Below are 24,080 nucleotides of genomic sequence, written 5' to 3'. Positions count from 1 at the left end.
GGGACTCACGTCTGAGCATCCCCAGTACACTTAGAGCGGTACCTGCAAACACAACAATGATGGACAGAATGTGGATCAATGTCACACATTCACCCCAGTCCAAAGATCTGGGCCCAAATCCATCGTTTTTCCACTCCACACCACCCTGGGTTAGACAATGGCGATATGCAAATCAGCGCTGACCCTGTGCCCCATGGGAACAGTCCAGTCCGAACTACAAAAGCCATGTCCTTCCCAGAACGGAAACAAGCATCCGAGGACCGGCCCGGTTTCGAGGTAACACCTCTCACCAGCCCGGCTAGCTTGATTCCAGTGGTGTGGAGTGCCTGGGACTCACGTCTGAGCATCCCCAGTACACTTAGAGCGGTACCTGCAAACACAACAATGATGGACAGAATGTGGATCAATGTCACACATTCACCCCAGTCCAAAGATCTGGGCCCAAATCCATCGTTTTAAGTGTACTGGGGATGCTCAGACGTGAGTCCCAGGCACTCCACACCACTGGAGTCAAGCTAGCCGGGCTGATGAGAGGTGTTACCTCGAAACCAGGCCGGTCCTCGGATGCTTGTTTCCGTTCTGGGAAGGACATGGCTTTTGTAGTTCGGACTGGACTGTTCCCATGGGGCACAGGGTCAGCGCTGATTTGCATATCGCCATTGTCTAACCCAGGGTGGTGTGGAGTGGAAAAACGATGGATTTGGGCCCAGATCTTTTGACTGGGGTGAATGTGTGACATTGATCCACATTCTGTCCATCACTGTTGTGTTTGCAATTACCGCTCTAAGTGTACTGGGGATGCTCAGACGTGAGTCCCAGGCACTCCACACCACTGGAGTCAAGTTAGCCGGGCTGATGAGAGGTGTTACCTCGAAACCGGGCCGGTCCTCGGATGCTTGTTTCCGTTCTGGGAAGGACATGGCTTTTGTAGTTCGGACTGGACTGTTCCCATGGGGCACAGGCTCAGCGCTGATTTGCATATCGCCATTGTCTAACCCAGGGTGGTGTGGAGTGGAAAAACGATGGATTTGGGCCCAGATCTTTTGACTGGGGTGAATGTGTGACATTGATCCACATTCTGTCCATCACTGTTGTGTTTGCAATTACCGCTCTAAGTGTACTGGGGATGCTCAGACGTGAGTCCCAGGCACTCCACACCACTGGAGTCAAGCTAGCCGGGCTGATGAGAGGTGTTACCTCGAAACCCGGCCGGTCCTCGGATGCTTGTTTCCGTTCTGGGAAGGACATGGCTTTTGTAGTTCGGACTGGACTGTTCCCATGGGGCACAGGGTCAGCGCTGATTTGCATATCGCCATTGTCTAACCCAGGGTGGTGTGGAGTGGAAAAACGATGGATTTGGGCCCAGATCTTTTGACTGGGGTGAATGTGTGACATTGATCCACATTCTGTCCATCACTGTTGTGTTTGCAATTACCTGGCTAGACAGAAGGGCACAAGGGGAGCAATGCGTTTCTGAGCTATTACTTGATGGGAATGCACAAATCTCCAACCCCCAAGAGGTAGCAGAGGCATTTGCTGAATATTTGGAGAAGGTGTATACATCCTCCACCAACTATACATCGGAAGACTCCTGCCAATTGTTGGCAGACATACATTTACCCTCATTGTCAGATAAGGACAGAACCGAATTAGACATGGACATAACAGATGCGAAATATGTGAGGCCATATTCAGCATCCAATCAGGGAAGGCAATGGGATTTCAATTGAATTCCTCAAATCCATGGCCCTACGGGAAGCTCCCCATCTCAAACACATGTATATAGAAAGGTTAGAGAAAGGAAATCTGCCGAGGATCAAAGATTTGCGTCCATAGTGGTAATCTGAAAGCCTGGGAAACCAGTGAATAACTGCAGTTCTTATAGACCGATCTCCTTGATTAACATGGAGGCTAAAATTCTAACGAAACTACAGGCATCCCATCTGAAAACAGTTCTCCCTTCATTGGTACACGCAGACCAGTCAGGCTTTGTGCCGGGGCAAAACACAACACTAAATATTCGATGAGTGCACAATGTCCTGGCAAGGCAGCAGTACATAGAAGAGGAGGAGAAGAGAAGAGAAGAGGACGCAGTAATACTGTCATTGGATGCATCTATGGCGTTCAATTCCATAGAATGGCCTTACCTCTTCGAGGTGCTGGCACGCATGGTGTTTGGCATGTGGCTTTTAAGCTGAATACAGGAACCAGACAGGGTTGCCCCATGTCCCCCCCTACGTTTTGCTTTGGTACTGGAGCCACTGTCATCCTGAGTGAGGCGAGATGTGGAGCTTCAAGGGCTAAAATGGGAGGAAGACAATGAAGATAGGATCTCATTGTATGCAGATGACATCCTGATATATGTAGCTTCCCCATATGCTTCAATACACAGACTACTAAATATACTCACAAACTTTGGCAGATATTCGGGAAATGCAACTAACTGGACTAAATCAGTACTATTTGTTCTGCATGGGCCCACACCTAGGCTACCCAGAGGATGCAAAATTGATGTGGCCTGTGAGGGATACCGATATTTAGGAATCTTTATCACACCGACCCACACCTTTTCTACGACAAGAATCTAGCAGTCCCCTTAAAATGATTTTGTGAGGATGTCAAATATTGGAGATCGCTGCCACTGTCCCTACTAGGTCGAGCTGCCTTATTTAAAATGCTGGCTCTGCTGCGCTTCCTTTATCTGCTTCAGAATTCTCCATACCGGATCCCCAATATATATTTTAATAGTGTTGAGTCGGAGGTCCGCACATTATCGTCGGATGGTGGTATGCCGCGTATAGCGTTAGGGAAATTGACGAAAGGATGGTATGATGGGGAATAGCTCTACCAGATATACAGCTGGATTACTGTCCGTCACAACTGGTGGTGATTAATCAATGGATGCACTGCACTCCGATGAACGCAGCGTTTAGACTAGAAAGATATCAGACAGGGCGAGAGCGGTATCTTGGTGCCCTATACACCAAGGTCCGTAAAGGGAGATATCTGGGCCCTATGGTTCAAATGGTAACCATCTGGCATCAGGCAACAAAACATTTGGGCTGGGCGGGGGTATTGACAAAAGCCACACCCTTATGGGCCTCTCAACAGCTAAGACTACTTTTTCACCATGCGGGTTTTGACAAATGGGATACTATCGGACTGTCCGCCATAGGAGACCTCATACATAAGGGTAAGATTCTTACACTTCAAGAATTGCAAGTAAAACATGATTTAGCTCATGGTGAGATTTTTCGCTATCTACAGATTCGCCATGCCCTTAAGGAGGCACTCAGACACAAGTACCAGCAATTGGCTGTCTTGCACTGTGACTGACGATTTTTTGCTTGACCACATATGCACATCTGCAAAGAACGGTACTTTAGTGGCAGTGCTGGTGGCACAATACTTTAATTTGCTATTGTTTTTTCTTTGCCGTTGTAAACCTTTTTTTAATATTTGTGAAGTCTCCCTTGTGTATTTAAACTAGGTCTTCAGTTAACAGTTATCTAAAGCCAGTGAAATGTACCTGGGTACACCAACTTCATCACACCAAGTCATTACTGCCTCAGTATTTGCATACCCCTTGTAATCCATTCCGATCCCTTCAAAAGCAGCGGACCAATCCTGATGAGGGACTTGGCAGCCTGACCTCCGGATCACACGCTCTTGAAATGCATTGGATGTGCAGTCCTCGTGTCCTACATTGCTAGCCCTAAGTGGGTCAGATGCTAATCCTGTTTCCATTCTTAGCTCCAGTTTGATGGCCCCTGTCTCTGCAGCGGAAGAAGTGTGACACTTCCTGAACTGATTTGCACTTAGGGACGTGCTCTTGGTAAGGGGAGCAGCGCTGCAGGCAGAGACGCTCGTTCCCCACAGTGCAGTATTTACGCCCCGCCACTTTCAAATGTCACCAGCCGCCACTGCTTACTGGGGTAACCCTGACTAGGATAGGAAAGGGGCTGGACACACTATGTTTGTGAGGATGTGGCCAAGACGCAACATTCTACCATATTCTATGGGAGTGCCCCCAGATACGACCCCAATGGGAGAGGGCCGCAGAAAAACTGAAAGAGGCACTAGGGAAACAAATCGTCTTGACACCACTGTTAGGGGTTTTAAATATTTGGGAAGCAACCGACCTAATCGAGGTAGAGCAGCAACTGGCCACCCTAGGATACACAATAGTGAAAAGGGCAATTACTATGAAATGGGGGGCAGCGGATCGACCATTGATAATAGGCTGGGTGGTAGAAATGGACAAATTTATGGTTGCTGAAAAAGATGTCTATAAATCCAGAGGCTTACCTAAAAAGTGGGACAAAAAAATGGGGCGGATTGAATGCACATAGAGGAGAGCTGTGTATCCCGCCAACAGTGGAAATGGAAACATCAAAAAAGGGGGACCACAGGTATGAATTGAAGGACTAAAGCACTGGGCGCGTTAAATGTTGATTTAGATGTCTTTCATTTGTAATCAATACTGTACAAGTGTAATTCTGAAAGCAACTAGTTTCCAAACAATAGAAACTGTAATATAAAAAAGAATTGTCAAGTTTGGACAGCCAGGGTAGGGGGTTTTATTGAAGGTGGGAGTGGAAGAAGATGGGGGGTTCATAAGGGGATGTGGCAAGTGGGGAAATTTATAAATGGAAATGCAGATGCAGCATTCTGTTTGTAACAATTAATACAGTTTATTTCACACATTATACAGTTTATTGCACACAGTTAATATTGATTTCTTTTATAAATACTATTTAATATTGTAAGTTTTAATGTCAGTGGTATATTTAATAAGAGAAAATGCTGAGCATTATTAGAATAGTTAAAAATGAAAAACACAAAAGTTAGTTTGCTTCAAGAAATCCACTTCGGAGAAGAGAACAAAGGATCAGATGGCCCCGTGTTTTCTTCTCCTGACTAATTGGACCATCTATATTTTTCATCTTCAATTTTCAGCAGAGCTGCAATTTTGATCAATAACAACATGTCTTATGGTTATGTCCAAACCAATACAAGATACAAAATGATGATAAATTATACTAATTGTCACGACTTTGGAAAATAGTCTCTTAGTATGGTCAGACTCCTGAGAACCCTGCTTCAATACAAAAATTGGAATGGCAGCTAGCCCAATTACCATGTAGTATTTGTATTAATGGAGATTTTCACTTCCTACTAAACAATAAGTAAGACTGCTCCAATCTGATTTAGGGGCAGAATAAGAAGCAATTCAAAGTAGTCATTTAACATTTGTGTTTTACCATTGATCTAACTGATCCATTGAGACAAAGCCACCCAGAGGGCAAGGTCTTCACATATGTTTCTGGAAGGTATAAATCTGCATCTTGGACAGATTATATTTTAGTTTCAACCATATTTTTAGATTTCATTATAAACTATGAACCAGAAAAAGTTTCAGATCGTTCCCTATTGTTATTACAAATTCCTAATAGTATTCACCCATGTGTGCCTAGATGAAGACCAAAAAGATCCATACTTTTGGTAGAAGAAAAAAATAAAAATTGGGAATACCAGATTTGTCTTAGCACAAAAATAATACTACAAACACTGCTATTGTCTAAGGAAGCCTCGACGGCTAAAAGTATTGGAGTCTTAATTTCTACGAAATGATACCAATGTAAACAGATGGGGAAGAGAATTACGGATTAGATGTAGGTAGCCAAATACCGGTCGGTAACATGTGTTAAGCATAATTTGAGAGAAAGGGAAAAGAAAGGCTTTTCTAATTCATTCAAAAAAGGTTAATGTATTATCATTAAATCTGGCAAAATATTATTTGCATTTAGAACGTGATAACAGGGTCCAAGTTTACATAGAAGATTGAGAAGATAGGCCAATTCTTAGTTTGGCTGTCTAGAGAAAAGATAACTAGAAATCAAATTACAGCAATAAGAGATGGTTGCACAAAAGGAGAAAGGTCCAAGAATAGATAAAATTGCTCCTATTATGTAAACAGAACTATAAACTAATTTATGGGGAAAGCTAAACATGTCAAAAAGAAGCCATACTTTTTGTTGCTAAGCTTTCTATCACAAATCTTTCCAAAGTACCAGGTAATCGATTTGCTGTCCCAATTACAGCTCAGGATATTAAGCAGGCTATTGATTAAATAGCATGTAGAAATTCACCAGGATAAGATGGGACTCCTATGAAACTGTGCATTGTCTTTAGATTTAATAGCTCCACTCCCACAACAGCTCATTAATTCTATAATGGAAGGAGGGAAGAATATTCCATTGTTTAATAAAGGTAGGCTAATTAGCACCTTAAAGTCTTGTAAGGAACTGGAAGTGGTATGCTCCTACCACCCAGTTACTTCATTAAATGGGAAAGGCCTGTTGATGTACTGAGGATGGTGGCCCTTTGACAGATGAGCAGATACCAATGATTGAACAACAATGGAACTATTGGGGAAGTTACACAAATGCACCATCAGAAATTCCTCATTTCTAAATGAGGAACTGTTTCTTTGGCTGCGTGGTAGTCCCGCAAATTGCTTGCCACACTCCTGCTCTATTATACTGTAAATAAGAGCCCCCATTGCAGTCCCACAGATGGTTACTGAGAATGTCATATATACCAAAATTGGCTTGTTTTGGGAGATTCTTCTTCCTTTGGCAACAAACAGTGGATCATATGGGTGAATGTAAAAGAGAAGCATGTAGATATCAAGATTGATGCTACTTCTTCCAGTGACATTTACAAAACCTACAGTACTTGTACCAGAGACAGATCCTCAGGCTAGATGTTCAGTATTGTCAAAAAAGGATTCAGAGCTTTTTCTATGTTTGCCCTTTTCACATTATGTTTTGATTTATCTTATGATTTTGAATCAGTATGAAAACCCTCCTCTTTCCCATTAGGTCAGGGTCCATCTTTACTTTACCAAATATTTTGTTACTTCAACATGTTATGCATTTTACTGTATACTTTTATTACTTTTTACCCCACTTTACTGATGATTTTGTACAGCCTAGTTACTCAGTAGGTTTTAGGAAAAATATCACACCACACCAAATGTAGTTAATCCATCCTGACCCAATTATTTGAGAATTTTACCTCTGAATGAAGTCTGTTCTGGACAATGTTTCTCATCCTAATGCCATTGGACAAGAGAATAACAAGCATGTTAACCTATTGGAGAGGAGCAAATCATTGTAAGCCACGTATGTAAAATGTTGATACAAATAACTCTCCAGGATCTGTTAATATGTAGGATCAGTTAAATCTTGCAAAATACTTCTATATAGTGGCGTTAAAGGCAATGAAAGCATTAAATATAATCCAGCCTTCAAAATTCGTTTCTGCTGTACACTTTTTGAACTAGTTGCCTGCAACAGAGTACCCCTTAAGGCACATGAAGGCTTTGGTATGAAACAGTCCATCACTCTTTGGATGAGAACATATTTTGAACCATATTCTAAGTCTTTTGATTTGAAGTACAAAGCTTGAATGTATGTAAGGGGAAAAGTAGCATAAAGTTTACAACAACTGCCAAAGATTATGAGAGTCAGGGCAAGACATCCTATTTTAGTTTCCACTTGTTCTTAGGCAGAATAATGCTGCCTTGGTTAGAGTGGCTCATAACTTGCTAAACTGGAAAATCATAGTCAGTTGCAGGGCATTTTACAGAAACCTCAGAAAAGGACCTAGAAGATAATACAATGTGGGCCATTATCAGATGTATGTGCATCCATAGACCCTCCTGGGTTTGCACATGTTTATTTCACACACAGCAATGGATACACTATTGGAAGGGAAGACTTTAGTTTATATTGTTAGAAAAGTGGTGAAAAACAAACATTTTAATGGCTAAATATTTAAGTGTAATAGTATCTGCACACTCTAGATTGAACTCTTCTCATTCTGTCATGTTTCTAAAGCCTTCAAGGCAAGACTGCAGCCTAAAACAAAGTAACAAGAATCCAGGTTCAAATCAACTACTTCTTTCAAAGTTGTAACCTTGGAATACTCTGAGAAGTCAGGCTAACTTCTCCCTGGATGTGCAAGAGGTAACCATGTGTCCTTTTCAGGCATCCATTCCATGTATTAGGAATTCCAGCTTGAGTATCTTGGTGTATGCAGGCTGTACATGAGGAAAGTGGGTTTATTTTTTGCTAACAAATAGTGCATATTATAGTTGGTGGGTTCTCAATATCATCAAGAATTTCTTTGAACCTATTATTTTGCAAAAGACCAAGCCAGATAGCATAAAAGAACCTCCACAATATCTTTTCAGGAGGATTCTGCAGAGAAAAACTGTCAGTATCAGTGATGGCCGGATGTCTTTCCAGGTATTTTATTATGCACAGAAAAGCTGCAGCATTAGGTTGAGTTTTAGATTCCTGCTCGGAATCAATTTCTTACAGTGAATGCCTCTCACATTGTCATACTGGGTAGCTTTAGGATACTGGATGCCATCTATATATCTCCACAGTTTGTCTTTACAATTTCCGATCAATGAAAACAGATTAGCCTTTTTAGAAGCTATGCCATCACAGATAAGCTTTTTCAGAACAATTGGGCACAGTTTCTTCTGAACCCTTCCCCGATGGTTTTCAATCAGGTACTTTAATAGTGGTGAATCATCCTGTTTCTGAAGGAGTTCATTTGTATTCAACCAGATGGAGCCTGATCTGTTCCCATTGCAGAGTTCAGTTTAGAAGATAATTTATAGGCCCCTGGTTATGCTCAATGTATCTCTGAAGTAAAGTATTTTTTCAGGTTTCTTGTAGCATTGGCTTATTGTATCCTAGAGTGTGTTTTTTTTATGACTAGGTGAGTCTATATGACTCATCTTCAAATATATATTCTGGAACACCATTCTGTAAATGACTGCCCTACGGCCTTATTTACAGTTACACCGGCACAAAGGGGACAGATCTCCCATCCACCATATTACAAGTTCCAAAGGATATAATGTTCTGCAATAAGGATAACTCTAAATTCTATCCCCTGAAGGCAGTTCTCTGTATTTTCCTGACACCCACAATTAAACAAGCCAAAGACATGTCTCAGGAAAGCTACAAAACTCACTGCAGTGACAATTAGACTTAGGTCTTTTTCACATTCTAAGACTGGGATCTATACTGGGATCTATACATCAACACGTTGAGTGATAGTCCATTTTTCGGATCTGAAGTACATATTTCCTGTCCCGTGGAGGAATGTTCTCCAAATACTCACAAAGAGCACCACTGCTGTTTCTTGTATACAGGCAGTGAGAACTCATTTTCATCCTTACACTCCTCCAAGAAGTTACGCTAACTTCTTCTTGGCTGTTTTTGAAACTAAGGGCCGATTCACAAATTGCTTCACAAAATGTACTACAAAATGCTAATCATGAACCTACCTGATCTCTGCCCAAGTAAATGTTGAAGGGACAGAGGGGAGTGTTTGGAAAGTCAGGAATACTTACTACTAAAGGACTGAGCAATAGGAAAGAGTAAGGAGGGCTGAAAAGAGCGACAGGGAGGAGTTTAGGGAGAGACGCGTGACCACTCACAAAAGAATAACCATATTTCTATTCACAAATTACACTTTTCAAATTAGTATAGCCAAAAGGAACCCAAAATGGCAGTAAGTTACTCAGAACTGAAGTAAGACAAGCACCACACATGGCCAACCACTGGAACTTTAATGCCTTCAAATACAAATCAATGAATTTAGGGACTTAAAGTAAAATCCCATAGGGAATATTGTTAATTTAAATTGCATTAATTTAAATAGGTGTCAAATATAAATAATGATGATGTAATGTTGAAAAAAATATTACAAATACTACTTATTTTTCATTAAAGTTAAATTATTTTTTATAACTTCTTTTGTATGTTAAAGTTAACATAGCAGTTCATGTTATACAATACACATTAATTGCTCTTAATTAAGTCTGATTTTATTTATCAATGAGAGAGGGAGGGAAGCTGGAGTACACTCTCAGTCCCCCTAGTAAGTCAATTTAAACAACAGAAGAGTGTACTTTATCAAATGTAGAGAAGCAAGCATGGAAGGAGAATATATATGCAAATCTGTTTGATTTGTATAGAAAGCCCTCACTCACCAACCTGGTTGGTGACATGCTTCATCATTGGGCCCCACCGGGAGAAGCCGAATGCCACCCCTGTGTGCTTCGACACCAGGTTGCTGTGGAGCTAGTTATTTGTGAAGATTTGTGAATGTGATAGGTTAAAAATGTCCAGAATTTTTTGTGAGACACAATCTGGACATTTTTAACCTATCAGTCACCCCTACCCCTACGCCAGCCCTAGATAGCCCTATGGGGAGGGTACACTGTGGGTAAAAGGTAGAGCATGTGCCTTAACTGTGTGGCATGTCCTGGTAGTGATAAACAGCCATTTTGGTTTCTCACTACTGTGATGCTGCCGTCTCGTAGGAATGCATTGGGGATTCCATGCTATATGTGTTTCAGTGGTAATTCCTGGAATGAGAGTAGTAGCGTGGTCAAGTTTGGTATGTTTGGAATAGTGGTGATACATGCTGCATGGTGGTGTGCGCAGATTTATTGTCACTATTTTAGAAATGTCACTTTTAGAAGTGGGCATTTTTGTGTGCGATGTGTCTTTGTGCCTTCCTGTTGTTTATTGCATGTCTGGCTCTGGAGTGACAGAGACTGGGAGGTGCAGTGGCTCCAGACGGACTGGGTGAGTTAGCGCTAGGCTGTATAGGCAGATCTGCATTTGGAGTAGTGGGAGGAATAGTACCTGAATAGGTCTGTACATGCCTTGTACAATGCTGGCTCCACTCCCCTGTGGTGTGTCTGGGGCTAGGACCTACTTTGTCAATGGGGACTGTTGTGCACAGTAAACAAATGTTGGAGTGCCCCCCAGAACTGGTTTTGACCAGGCACAGAGCCCGCCCTGTGTCAAGAGAACAAAGAACATAGCTGGCATAAATATTCGGGCTGTCACACCATAAAGGAGAAGAACTTTGGACTGACCTGCAGGAAGCTGAAGGACTGCTGGGCAAGGAGGAACGCTGTGGGACCCAGCTGCTGCTTCCTGAGGGTCCCTACATGCTGGCCCGCCTGTGCCCAGCTCTGACCCTATGAATTTGGGACTTAGCGCCTTGTGAGTGCTTCAGGGTTATTTGCCTTGCCCCAGAAGATGGGAGGAGCATTTGTGCCTTGCAGCGTGGGCCGCGCTCACCTACCCAAGGTTACTGGTGCCCCAGAGGGGGGACCACACCACCAGAGGTGTAAGGAGTGCCCCAGGGGTCTTTGCTGTTGTAAGCACTCTGGATTCATCCATGCTGCTTCGTGGTGGGCGGGGCTCGCGGAGTGATGTGGAGAGCCCTGTGTGTGTCTACAAGCCACAGGAGGGGGGCTCCAACTTTGCCCTGCAGAGTGCGTGATGAGCACCCCGGCGTTGCATCTTGTCTGTATTCCTGAGCCCAAGGAGAAGGACTCCAGCTCTGCTCGTTAAGATCTAGTCGGCCCGAATTCAGGCGAAGAGAGCCTGACCTGGGGCATGGCCCGAGGCTGGAAAACTGGGTGGAGACCAGGCGGAAGCCAGGCAAGGGCTGAGCCTGCTTGTGGGTGTGGCCCACACATGAAGGTGAGACCCCGCCGAGCCTAAAGTCCAGACGGGAGCGCCAAAGGAGGGACCGGAGCCTAGCGGGCCCCCTGCTGAAGTCCCGCTTGTGGTGCCAGAGGAAAGGACAGCCCCAGTGAGTGGGGCTGGGGAGGCACCCTGTTGGTGCAAGTCTTGGTTTACAGCTACACCACCAGATCGCGGGTTGCTGCAACGTCCAACAGAGAAGCCCCGGTGAGTGGGGCTGACACAGCACACTGTTGGTGCCTATTTGTGTCCACAGCTGCACTGCCAGATTGCGGGCAGCAGCAGCAACAGTGGCATTTCTTTTTCCATAAAAGAAACAAGGGTGAATTGCACCCTTGCCCCGGTGGAAGCTACGTGCTCCTAGAGCCCTGACTTTTGTGGACAGAGGGCATTGCGGGGAAGCCCAAGATGGCCCCCGAGGAAGGCCAGTTGGCCTGGAATCACCTTGTGTTCTGGTGGGGCGTAAGGTCCTAAGGTGATGTATGCACCTTGTTAGTGTTACTGTGGTGCACTGCTGATTACACTCCAATGTGTTCATGAGTAATACAAAGGCTATTTCTTATATAACCTTGTGTGAAGTTCATTTTGTGGTGTGCCTAGTGTGTCGCTGCTGTGTGTGTTGTACAAATGCTTTACATATTGCCTCTGGGATAAGCCTGACTGCTCGTGTAAAGCTACCGAGGGGGTGAGCAGGGGTTATCTTCAGCATGTAACTCCCTTGTCCTGACTAGAGTGGTGGTTTCTGCCTGGCATAGGCGCTGGCCCTAGCCAACCAAAAATTCAATTTCTAACAGAGAGTCAACAGGCAAGTTAACTGTCTTTGTGATTTAAAGCCCAGTTACAGGATGTTTAAGTCTGAAAGATGCAAGTTGTGCAGGGTCCTATGTTGAAAGTCCTCACATAGGCTGTGATAAATGCTGCATGGTGGTGTGCGCAGATTTATTGTCACTATTTTAGAAATGTCACTTTTAGAAGTGGGCATTTTTGTGTGCGATGTGTCTTTGTGCCTTCCTGTTGTTTATTGCATGTCTGGCTCTGGAGTGACAGAGACTGGGAGGTGCAGTGGCTCCAGACGGACTGGGTGAGTTAGCGCTGGGCTGTATAGGCAGATCTGCATTTGGAGTAGTGGGAGGAGTAGTACCTGAATAGGTCTGTACATGCCTTGTGTAATGCTGGCGAGGTATTACAGTGTTTATATTTGTAAACCTTTGCAGTTCCCAAAACATATTACCTCCAACTTTGGCTCAGAAAGAGATAGAAAAAGTATTCTTGGGACCTACAACTAATTAGTATAAATAAAACTCATTAGTCAAATTGCCACTGGAACACTCTTTTATAATGACATTTTAGTTCTGACTTCCATTACGCCAGTTTAAATGTGAAGGCTGTCATCTCCTGCCCTGATTGAATTCCTACAGGACACCGGCAATTAGTTACCACAACACCTCATAACACCCAGGGCAGTGTGTGAAAAAGTGTGAATTGGCTACAAGTCTGAGGTTCACTGGCAGATTAGGCTTACTTTACTCAAGTCCCTGTTCTGTTTGTAAATTATCAATGAAAGGCATGTCCAAGGAAAGGACTGTCTTGTGCCTTCACACTCAGCACACTCAGCACCCTCGTATTATATTATATTCAAAGAAGAACCCTTGCAAGGAGCATACTGCGTCCTGTTTTAACATTGACAACTGGAAGGCAAAATTGATCAGTTTGATGCTTTGGAAGGTCATACAGATGTAGGAGTCTTGCTTCCTGGACAGAAAAGACTGGGGTGCCTAGAAAAAGTGTATTTAGCTTTGTTTTGGGGGGTTAAAAGCAGTTGACTTTGGCAGGAGCTCAAAGGATGAAAAACGGAAGCAGATGAAAATGGAAGCAAATCCTCAGGAGTAAAATGCCAGAGAATGTTGTTCACTTTAATTCCCAGACTTAGAGATAGACTAATCACAAATGGTTCAGGAGACTTTTGAAGATCAAAATGTTCCAATTTGCTGTGGAGTTTACCATATACTAATGATGGGTTCTGAATGAAAAAATAGAACCGGAAATATGTAGTTATAAAGATTTTAAGTATATTGTTAGAAAGCAGAAAATCAGCAATCAACCAATCAACAGTTATCTTGTCATGCCAGACCAGGGAAAGTAATAAATTCAGTCCGACTATGATAGAGAATGAGCCATATACAGGGACCAGTTTAGTCCTGCCGAAAATGTTAACTTCTCACAATTCCAGCTAGAAGTGTCTAGATTGCGGTGGAGTAGTAAGAGCATTCAGATGATTGCCGCTGTAGCATGAAAAGCAGGCTAAGTATCACTGATGGTCACCGCTGTTGTGTGAAGTAACTGTTGGGAGTCGCAGACTGCAGTTGCTGGAGCTTTACATTTGTGGTCACTGCGGGCTGTCAGTGCTGTAGCGCGAAGTGCAAATCGCATGTTTCTGGTCATCGCTGGCAGTCATTGTAGCGTGAAGTATTGGGTTCACCAGAGGTTGACTTTGGATGTATATGCGGATGACAAGAACTTTGTACAAACTGGCTCATTTGAAATTGCTAAGAGCCAAATAGCTTCAGGATTTCGCCCTTTTCTTCCAGAAGAAGTTCAACAGATGCCACACCAGGGGTCAATGACCTGGGAGGCATCGTTTGTGGATTAGAAACTCCCTCCAGCAGAGGCCAGCAGGGCTCATGCAGGTCTTGTTGCAGTCAGTACAGCTGGTCAGCTAAGTTGCAAAGAAAACTCTGGAGCTTTTGTGTCCCTGTAGCTCAGAACAGAAGGTCAGCGCACTAGCCCATTAATGTCACTCAATTAGACTGGGGTGAAGGGAGCAGGCCAGCCTTCCATCTGAAGCAGAAGGGTAGGCCTTAAATAGCAGGGCATTCTTCTGGAGAAGGCCAGTTCTTCAACTGTAGTGTCCACTGCTCACAGGTGAAGAGTGGGTGTGAGGGGCCTATTTCTATATCTGGTGCTAGCTTTGAAGTGGAAGATCTGCAGCCCATCCCCCCACAGAAGTATCTGAAATTTCCCACCTCCATGTCCTGGTCCCAGGAGGTCTGGGGCACAATAGGCGGGTGTAAAGTTCTTTGAGTGGCAGTGCCATTAAAGTGCAAGTGTGATAGGTGACCGCTCCGCCTCTCCCATCAAGTCTGGATGGACAATCCTGCCAACATCCAATTCCTTTATTGTGTGGCTGTCTGAGAGGAATACATGATGGCCAGCTGCCAACTACACCTTGTCATGGGATCCAGAAAACAGGCTAAAGGCATCAAATGATTAGGACAACAAAAAAAACAAGTTTCTAAAAGTAGCATGTAGGGTTACTGGTTGAGGGGGGGGTGAAACGTTGCTCAAGGAGAAACCACACCTCTTGTCATGGTGAAGTCACAAGCAACCTGTGCTCAACACTTGGTAACTTGGCACAGAACAGTCTAGCTTAACTTGGAGGCAATGTGTAAAGTATTTGTGCAACATTCCAAATATTAGCACAGTGAAAACACACCACAAAAAGGATCCCACAATACAATAGAAAAATAGAGTAATTTAAAATAAATAATACAGTAGAACCAGAGATATTAAATTTGAAACATTTCAGTAAATAGAGCACCAAAAAGTACAAAGCGCCACTGTGAATATCCAATAGAGCTGGACTAGGACAAAGTCACAAGTTCAGATGGACCAAGATGAAGATACGTCAGACTTGTGTCATGCAGCTGAAGCGATGCATCAGTTGCAAGATGCAGTGGGGCTACAGTGTGAGGTCCTGCATCACCTGCTAACGAGGACTTGCAATGGAATGTCTGGCATCAAGGATGCATCGTGCAGTAGGGGCAATGCATTTCTTCCTAAGGAGAAGTGAGGCTGTGATGCAGAGTCCAGCATTGTTGATGAGGCAGCCGTCAATAAGGGATGGAAGGGCCTGTGCAAAGGATGCATTGAACATCAGCGGTTCCGATTAGGCAATGGACTGCGATGCACTATGGGTCTCTGCAATACAGAAGATGAGTCGGGGGGCGCTGATGTGTTGCTTATGTTCTGAGTTATGTAGCACAGCAGAGAAGAATTGTCAGCTCCGCGGGATCCACAGAAGCTACCAGAGCACCTTGGGCCTACTTCCAAGAATCACGGACTGGGGTGGCACCACTTGGCAGGGTAGACTTACAGATGGCAGAGTCCAGGTGCAGCAGTCAAGATTGTTGAAGCATTTTTGTCCCTGAAGCTTAAGTCAGGAAGCCTACCAACTTGCCCTTGGAGTCACTCTAGTGATCCTGGGATTTAGGTGTAATCCTTCTAACTCAGGCAGGAGAGCAGCAAGCAGAGGATCAGCACACCAGTCAGCAGCCCTTCAGAGCAGCAGTCCAGCAGAGCGACAGTAGGGATGGGGGAACTTATGGAGTTTCACTGTGCAAAATTCCAGAGTTACATAAAAATCTGCAAGATTCCACGGAGTTCTACAAGTGGTAGGAAATCAGCGTGTTGCACTGCTAGCATTGCTTTTGAGCACTAGGAGTTTATTCTGCACTGTAAATGTGGCCATAGGGCTCTGCTTCTTTCTGCTGCTTGAGTAGATTTTCTACTGGAACGTCAGCTTTCTCAACACAAACGGTGGCAACCTGCCTCAACCACCCGCGTTGAGAATTCTCGCTGAGAGGTGATCTAGTGACAGAAATTCATGCTATGGGATGCAAATTCTCACTCAAGCTTGGTAACTTAACATTGCTGAGCTACATACAAGACATAACTCTGCCACACAAAATTTGGCTGACTTTTGCCAGAACACAGTGTTCAAAGCAGAACGCGGAGAAGGCAAAACTCCACAAACTCTGCCCGCGGAGTGGAGTTTATTGCCCGACCCTAAGTGACAGTCCTTTCAGCAGCACAGCAGTCCTTCCTCATTACGGAGTGTCCACAGGTCCAGAAGTGCACTGAAGAGTTGGAGTGAGAGGTCCAATATTTATACCCAGTTCTGCCTTTGAAGTGGGGAGAAGCTTCTGGAGGTCCTTGAAATGCACAGTTGTCCTGCCTTGCTGGCACTGGCTTCAGACTAAAAACAGGGGGTATTCAGCCCTTTGTGTGGAGACATGACACCACCTATTCAAATGTAAGCAGGGCTGTGGCTAGCTCCTCCTCCCATCCTGACAGGCATGACCCATTCAGGCACACCTAAATTCTGTGTTTATGGCTGTCTGGGAGGAATATACAAAGCTCAACTGTCGACCACACCCAGCCATGTGACCCACAGAGAGGCTACAGGTACCAAGTGGCTGAGGCAGGAAAATTTCAACTTTCTAAATGTGTAATTTACAAATTTTTATTGAAAATCTGACCACCAAAAGAGAGCTTTTTATTACAATTCCAAGGACATCAAACATGAGCTGGTTCCCATTTGGAAGTTACAGCTTATTAAATGGAATAAGGTAACTCAATGTTATTCTACGAGAGTGGAAGGCCTTGCAATAATGAACAAAAAATGTAAGAGCTTTTCCCTACCAGTACATATACAATTTAAAAGTGTATGCCCTCTTTTCAAATACACTCTTATCTTGCCCTCTGGGCTATCCAGTGCCGACCCTAGGGGTGACGTATGTATTTAAACGCTAGGTCTGGGCCTGGAAAATGGTTTATCTTGCCAGGTCCAAATGGCAGTTTAGATCTGCACACACAGGCTGCAGTGGTGGGCTTAAGGCCAACTTGAAAGGGCTACCTAAGTGAGTGGCACAATCTATTTACAGGCCCTGGGTACATGTAGTAACACTTTACTAGGGACTTATTGGTAAAGCAAATATGCCAATTAGGTATAAGCCAATATTATCATGTTTAAGGAGTGACACTTGCACTTTAGCACTGGTAAGGAGCTCAGAGTCCCAACGCCAGCAAAAATTAGATAAAATAATGGAGGAGGAAGGCAAAATGTTTGAGGGAAGACCACCCTAAAGCTGATATGTCTCACATGGCATGTTCACACTAGTGACTTAAAATAAAACTTTACTGTTAAAGAGGTTTTAAATTATAATACCTTTCAGACCAAACTTTTCATTCCTACCTACTTCTAATCTAACGTTATCACTTATTAAATGTAATAAGGTAACCCAATGTTATTTTAAGGGAGAGGTAGGCCTCACAGTAGTGATAAACGAAATGGTGAGTTTTTCACTGCCAGGACATGTACAACGTAAAAGTACATGGCCAACATTTTAAATGCAGTTTACCATACCAGTGGGGCTGCTTTGGGCCCTCTTTAGGGGTGACCGATCTGTATAAGAAAATGTGAGTTTTAGGACTGGCATGGGGTTTGTTTTGTCAAGTTGAATTGGCAGTTTGAAATTGGATGCAAGCTGTAAGAGCAGACCTGAGACATGTGTAAAAAGGCAACATACTTGGGTGGCACAATAAGTGCAGCAGGCCCATTAGTAGCATTTAAATCACAGGCCCTGGGTACATTTAGTGCCATTTTACTAGGGAATTATAAGTAAATTGAAGGTGCTATTTGGGTGTAAGTCAATTTTAACATATTTAAAGAAGAGAACACTAGCACGTTATCATTGGGTCGAAGTAGTATAATGCACAGAATCCTAAACATCAATAAAAACAAGTTAAAAAACAGGAGGGGAGAAGTGAAAAGGTTTGAGGATGACACTGTAGAGAGGGCCAGGTCCAGCATGATTAATTTAGTAAAATCAGTTAGGTTTTTGTGGGCAACCCTTCCCATTGCTGCTCTTGTCTCTCAGAGAGTTTAGTTCTGACTCAAAAAGAGAAGATAGAGGACTACATAATGTTATATCTACCTGAACTGCCTGATAGAGATTTGAGAATCAATCAATCAATCAATCATGCCATTTGTATAGCGCACTACTCACCCGGGAGGGTCTCAAGGCGCTTGGGGGGAGGGGTATGCTACTGCTCGAACAGCCAGGTTTAGAATTGTTTCCTGAAGGCGAGATGGTCCTGGGTCAGCCGAAGGTGGATGGGGAGGGAGTTCCAAGTCTTGGCAGCCAGGTAAGAGAAGGATCTTCCTCCGGCGGTGGCTCTTCGGATGCGTGGTACGGCTGCGAGGACGAGGCTGGTGGACCGTAGCTGGCGGGTGGGCGTGTAGAAGGTCAGGCGGTCGTTGAGGTACTTGGGGCCCAGGTCGTGGAGAGACTTGTGTGCGTGGGTGAGGAGCCGGAACGTGATCCTCTTGTCGACGGGGAGCCAGTGCAGGTTCCTCAGGTGGCTGGAGATGTGGCTGCGTCGGGGGACATCCAGGATGAGTCGGGCGGAGGCGTTCTGGATGCGCTGGAGTCTATTCTGTAGCTTGGCTGTGGTTCCAGCGTAGAGGGCGTTTCCGTAGTCCAGTCGGCTGGTGACGAGTGCCTGGGTGACAGTCTTCCTGGTCTCGGTCGGGATCCAGCGGGATCCAGCGGAACGCAGGGTGTTGAAGCACGATGAGGAGACGGCGTTAACTTTTCTGGTCATCGATAAGGAGGGGTCCAGGATGAAGCCCAGGTTGCATGCGTGGTCGGTTGGCTTGGGTGCGGTGCCCAGGGCTGGGGGCCACCAGGAGTCGTCCCAGGCGGAGGGCGAAGATCCCAGGATGAGGACTTCCGTCTTGTCCGAGTTCAGTTTCAGGCGGCTGTCCTTCATCCACTCAGCGGCGTCTTTCATCCCTTCGTGTAGGCAGGTTCTGGCGGTGTCGGGGTCTCTGGTGAGGGAGAGGATCAGCTGGGTGTCGTTGGCGTAAGAGATGATGTTGAGGTTGTGCTGGCGTGCAATGGCTGCGAGAGGTTTCATGTAGATGTTGAAGAGGGTGGGGCTGAGTGAAGATCCTTGCGGGACGCCGCAGATGACTTCGGTGGCCTCGTAGCGAAACGGGGGGAGGCGGACTCTTTGTGTTCTTCCGGCGAGGAACGAGATGATCCACTCCAGTGCCTTCTCTTGGATATCGATGTTGCTGAGGCGCTGGACTAGGGTGCGGTGGCAGACCGTGTCGAACGCAGCGGAGAGGTCCAGGAGGATGAGGGCCACTGTTTCCCCCTTGTCGAGCAGGGTCCGGATGTCGTTGGTGGCTGCGATGAGGGCGGTCTCGGTGCTGTGGTTGGCTCTGAAGCCGGACTGCGAGGGGTCGAGGGATCCGTTCGTCTCGAGGAAGGCGGTCAGCTGTCTGTTGACGATCTTCTCGATGACTTTAGCAGGAAAAGGGAGGAGCGAGATGGGGCGGAAGTTTTTGAGATCGGTGGGGTCCGCTGTAGGTTTCTTCAGGAGGGCGCTGATCTCGGCGTGCTTCCAACTCTCCGGGAAGGTGGCGGTGTTGAAGGAGGCGTTGATGATGTTCCGGAGTTGGGGTGCGATGGTGGAGTCGGCTTTGTTGAAGACGTGGTGTGGGCAGGGGTCGGTCGGTGATCCGGAGTGGATGGTGTTCATCGTGCGGGCTGTGTCTTCGGTGGTCACCGTGGTCCAGGTGCGAAGGGTGGCGGTGGGCGGCGTTGGTACGACGGTTGGGTGCGTGGGTGGGGCGCCGAAGCTGTTGTGGATGTCAGCAATCTTGCGGTGGAAGAACGAGGCGAGGGGGTCGCAGAGGTCTTGTGACGGAGTGATGTCATTGGTGCCGGTGCTGGGATTGGAGAACTCCTTGACGATAGTGAAGAGCTCTTTGCTGTCGTGGGCGTTGTTGTCCAGTCGTTCCTTCAGGGATTTCTTCTTGGTGGTGGGGATGAGCTGGTGGTGCTTGCGGGTAGCGTGTTTGAGGGCGGTCATGTTGTCGGTGGTCCGGTCGAGGAGCCAGGCTTTCTCGAGGGTGCGGCAGGTCTTCTTGGAGTCCTTGAGGTCGTCGGTGAACCAGGATGCCTTCTTGCTTCTGGGTCTGCTGGGAGGGTTCTTTAGTGGCGCGAGGTCGTCGGCGCAGGCGGTCAGCCACTGTGTGAAGTTGCGGGCTGCTTCGTTGGGGTCCGTTGTGTTGGCGGGTGGGCTCTGGCTGAGGGAGGTGGTGAGCTGGTCTGCGGTGATCTTGCTCCAATTCATGTGAGGTACCTGTTGCGGGTGGTGGTGGGTCGTGGATCTTTTGAAGCTGAAGTGGACGCAGCTGTGGTCGGTCCAGTGGAGTCCGGTGGCGTGGCTGAAGGTGATGTACTTGCTGGAAGAGAAGACGGGATCAAGCGTGTGGCCGGCGTAGTGGGTGGGGGTGTTGACCAGTTGCTTGAGTCCGAGGTTGGCGAGGTTTTCCAGTAGGGCGGTGGTGTTGCGGTCCTTGTTGTTCTCCAGGTGGAAGTTGAGGTCCCCGAGGAGGATGTAGTCGGTGGAGGGGAGGGCGTGCGGGCTGATGAAGTCTGTGATGTCTTCGCTGAATTGTGTGCGTGGTCCCGGGGGTCTGTAGACGAGGGTGCCTCTGAGGGTCGTCTTAGGGTCGGTGTGAATCTGGAAGTGGAGATGTTCGGCTGCGGCGAAGGAGTCGTTGGCGTCGGTCGTGATGCGGATGGTGTTCCTGTGGACGATGGCCATGCCACCTCCGGTCTGGTTGATGCGGTCCCTCCTGATGATCTTGTACCCGTCCGGGATGGCAATGGCGATGTCGGGTGCAGAGGAGGCGTTCATCCAGGTTTCCGTGAGGAAGGCGACGTCCGGTGATGTAGCGTCGAGGAGGTTCCAGAGTTCCACGGCGTGTCTGTGGACAGAGCGGGTGTTGATCAGGATGCACTTGAGGTGGTTGCTGCTGGTGTTTGTCTTGGCAGGTGCGGGGCAGGTTCGGAGGCAGGTGAACTTGCAGGTGAAGGGTCCGTGGGTGCGTCTCGGGGTGGCTCGGCAGCAGGCGTGGGTCCGGCCGGCATTGAGTACGTTGAGAGTGGCGGCGTCGTTGGTCAGTCGGGTCGTCTTGCCTCGGCGGGGAGGACCAGGGGTCCTGGCGCTGGGCGCGAGCCAAGCGCAGACGGGCGCAGACGGGCTTACCTTTGGCGCACCTTCGGCGCTCAATCGGTGCTCCCGCTGCGCGCGTCCGCTGCACGGTCGCTCTGGGGGCGTCATAAGTAAGGAGCCGGGAGGGAGGAGCAGCTGGGTGGCGGGAGCGGGGCGGCGAATGGAATCACAGGGGGGCGGGGCCGCAGGGAGGCAGCGGCGGGAAATTCCAAGAAGCAGCGGGCAGCGGGAAATTCCCAGGAGCAGCGGGAAATTCCCAGGAGCAGCGGACAGCGAGCGAAGGAATCTGCAGGCAGGAGGCGGCAAAGGCAGGCAGGAGAAGAGGTGTTGCTTGCTTTTCCCTGAATCCCGGAGACTGGACAGCTTCACTGAAGGCTCACTGAATACTCTACATGCTGATGCATACGGTTGAATGGTTTTAACCTGTGTGCCTACATTCTGTAGACTGCCTGCCTTATCTGAGAATTGGAAATGAGAGAATCTAAGAGGCCGACATGACAGCATTTGAAAGCAAGCAAGAGCAGCACTGATTGGACTTTTGTCTATGGTTCTGCTTGGGGTTGCGGAAAAGTCTTTCTCCCACCCAGTGGCGGTTGCTACCCTAAATATTTGGTGGGGCAACAAACCCAAGAACAAACAACTGGAGAGCTCACTGCACCATGACTAACAATTGGCAGGTGTGAGACTCATAGTTTGACCAGCACGCGTGATTGAGACAACTGAAGAACTATTCTGATCATAAGAAAAAAGTAGAAGTGTTTTTCAACCCACAAACCCTTCCTAAACTTGACTTGTGCAAGTAACCTTCCTTTAACTGCTTAAAGTGTAATTTAAATCCACTGCACCTTTTCCTAGATTGTGTTACGCAAAATGGTTTTAATTAACCAAAATGAATTTCTTACTTATTAACTAAACTGCTTACAAGTCTGCAACACCTCTTGAATGCAGACTACTAAACATAACTCCCTACATTTCCCAGGCTACCACCCCTCATACAGACCCTTCTATGCATGCGCACCTCTATGTACACAAACACTAGCACACATATTTGTATATATACTCACCACTGCGACTCACTCCATTACACACACACATGCACACCTTTGGGCCTCCTCCCTACACACTTTATGAAAGAAGACTCTTTGTGCGCTCTTCTGCAGCACATCTTTTTAGAATAATTACGCTATGTAATGTCCATCACTCAGCGCCCTTAAGTTCAAACTGAAGCATTTTGGTGCCTTTCAGACATAAACATTGACCTCCTCCCCTGCCTCTTTAATGAATCTCAGTCCCTGCAGAGAAAAACTGTTGGAAGACTTTCCCTTTCCCGCGGCAAGAAACAAACTATAACGATCGGCCCTGCTTCAACCGAATAACTACAAGCCATTCAGTAACGTGTAAGTGTCATATCAAAATGGCAATATTTATAGGTAGCCCCATGCAGGAATAACAACGGAGCCTCCGTCGTCAGAGCACGCACATGATTTGCATGGAGGAAAGTGGCCTCCTAAAACATTTTAATCAGTCTAACGAGGACGCCAGCTTTGTATTCATGAAAATAGTTGCACGTGACTGAAAATGTAGTGTTTCATGCTTGTATATTTCTTTTGACACCAAATGTTAAAATCTGACCGTGACCCTCAGACATGACATTGCCTTGGGACCCTTCCCTGGCAACATTTAACTACTTCTCGCGCATGACAGAGCCCCTCTAAGATAAAACACCATCTACTCCCCAGTGAACTCGCTAATTATTAAACAAACTTACCTGTTGTTGTGGAAGCTCTTTTGAAATGCGTGTCAGCCACCATGCCGCTTCAAGCAGCAATGCCTGTATTCTTGCCCTGTGGAGAGAAAGATACAGCATCAGCCATCCTGTGCTGCCTCACATGAACACGCATGTCTTAGTAACAGCTGCAGCCGGCATGCTCGCTGGGGGGTAGAGAGGAGGAGGCGCGGGTGGGGAATAAAATGAAATGTTACTTACCGCTTCGCCTCCGCTCCGCTCTTGGCCAGGGTAATGGTGCAGCCTGAATTGGATCCCGCCGCGTGTTCCTACAGGAAGCAGCCAGCAGACCACCTCCCTCCCCTACCCTAAGCCAATAACAATGCTGCAATGGCAGTGATTGGTGAGGCGCATCAGAGAGAGCCTCATGGAGAAAAATCGGAAGTGCGCATGACTGCTTTGTGCGGCCCTGAGGCCAGCCAAACAGTCATTACCCACAACAGTGGGCAACGCCACTCCCCCTTGTCCTCAAGCAGGACCGTCCACCCACCCACCCACAACCAGGCACTCCAGGCACCTCTGCTTTCTCGCAGTGCAAGAAGCAGAAACATAAAATGGTAGTTTTACCATTTTATGTTTCTGCCTTCTCGCACTGGGAAAAAGCAGTGGGGCAACGCCCCCATGGAGGAGCCGCGCCTGCTCCCACCGTATATAAAGACCACATTGGCTCCATAAAGAATTATTTTACAAATTATGTTGAAAAAGAGAAATGAAAGAAGAACAGGTGCCCACACAGGAATTTTTCAAATAATTACATTTATTATTACGTTTTTAATGTCTCAGGATTCAAGATGCCATGTAAGTCACTTGTAGCATGG

The 24,080-nt window shown here is 46.4% G+C and overlaps 1 protein-coding gene and 1 long non-coding RNA gene across 2 annotated transcripts in view; one reads left to right on the top strand and one right to left on the bottom strand.

Annotated features, from left to right (window-relative positions):
* Positions 1-24,080, top strand: part of TMEFF2 (transmembrane protein with EGF like and two follistatin like domains 2) — a 937,676-nt gene that overhangs the window by 92,559 nt on the left and 821,037 nt on the right. The window lies entirely within an intron of this gene.
* Positions 1-24,080, bottom strand: part of LOC144822651 (uncharacterized) — a 147,751-nt gene that overhangs the window by 78,230 nt on the left and 45,441 nt on the right. Inside the window, exon 2 of the long non-coding RNA XR_013608659.1 lies at positions 23,245-23,320. This is a non-coding gene — a long non-coding RNA (uncharacterized LOC144822651). The remainder of the gene's footprint in view (positions 1-23,244; positions 23,321-24,080) is intronic.

This window comes from Lissotriton helveticus, chromosome 3_1 (genome assembly GCF_964261635.1).
Source record: "Lissotriton helveticus chromosome 3_1, aLisHel1.1, whole genome shotgun sequence".
NCBI classification, from domain to species: Eukaryota; Metazoa; Chordata; class Amphibia; order Caudata; family Salamandridae; genus Lissotriton; species Lissotriton helveticus.
Note: the sequence above shows the minus strand (reverse complement) of the source record. Positions and strands in the feature narration are given on the sequence as shown.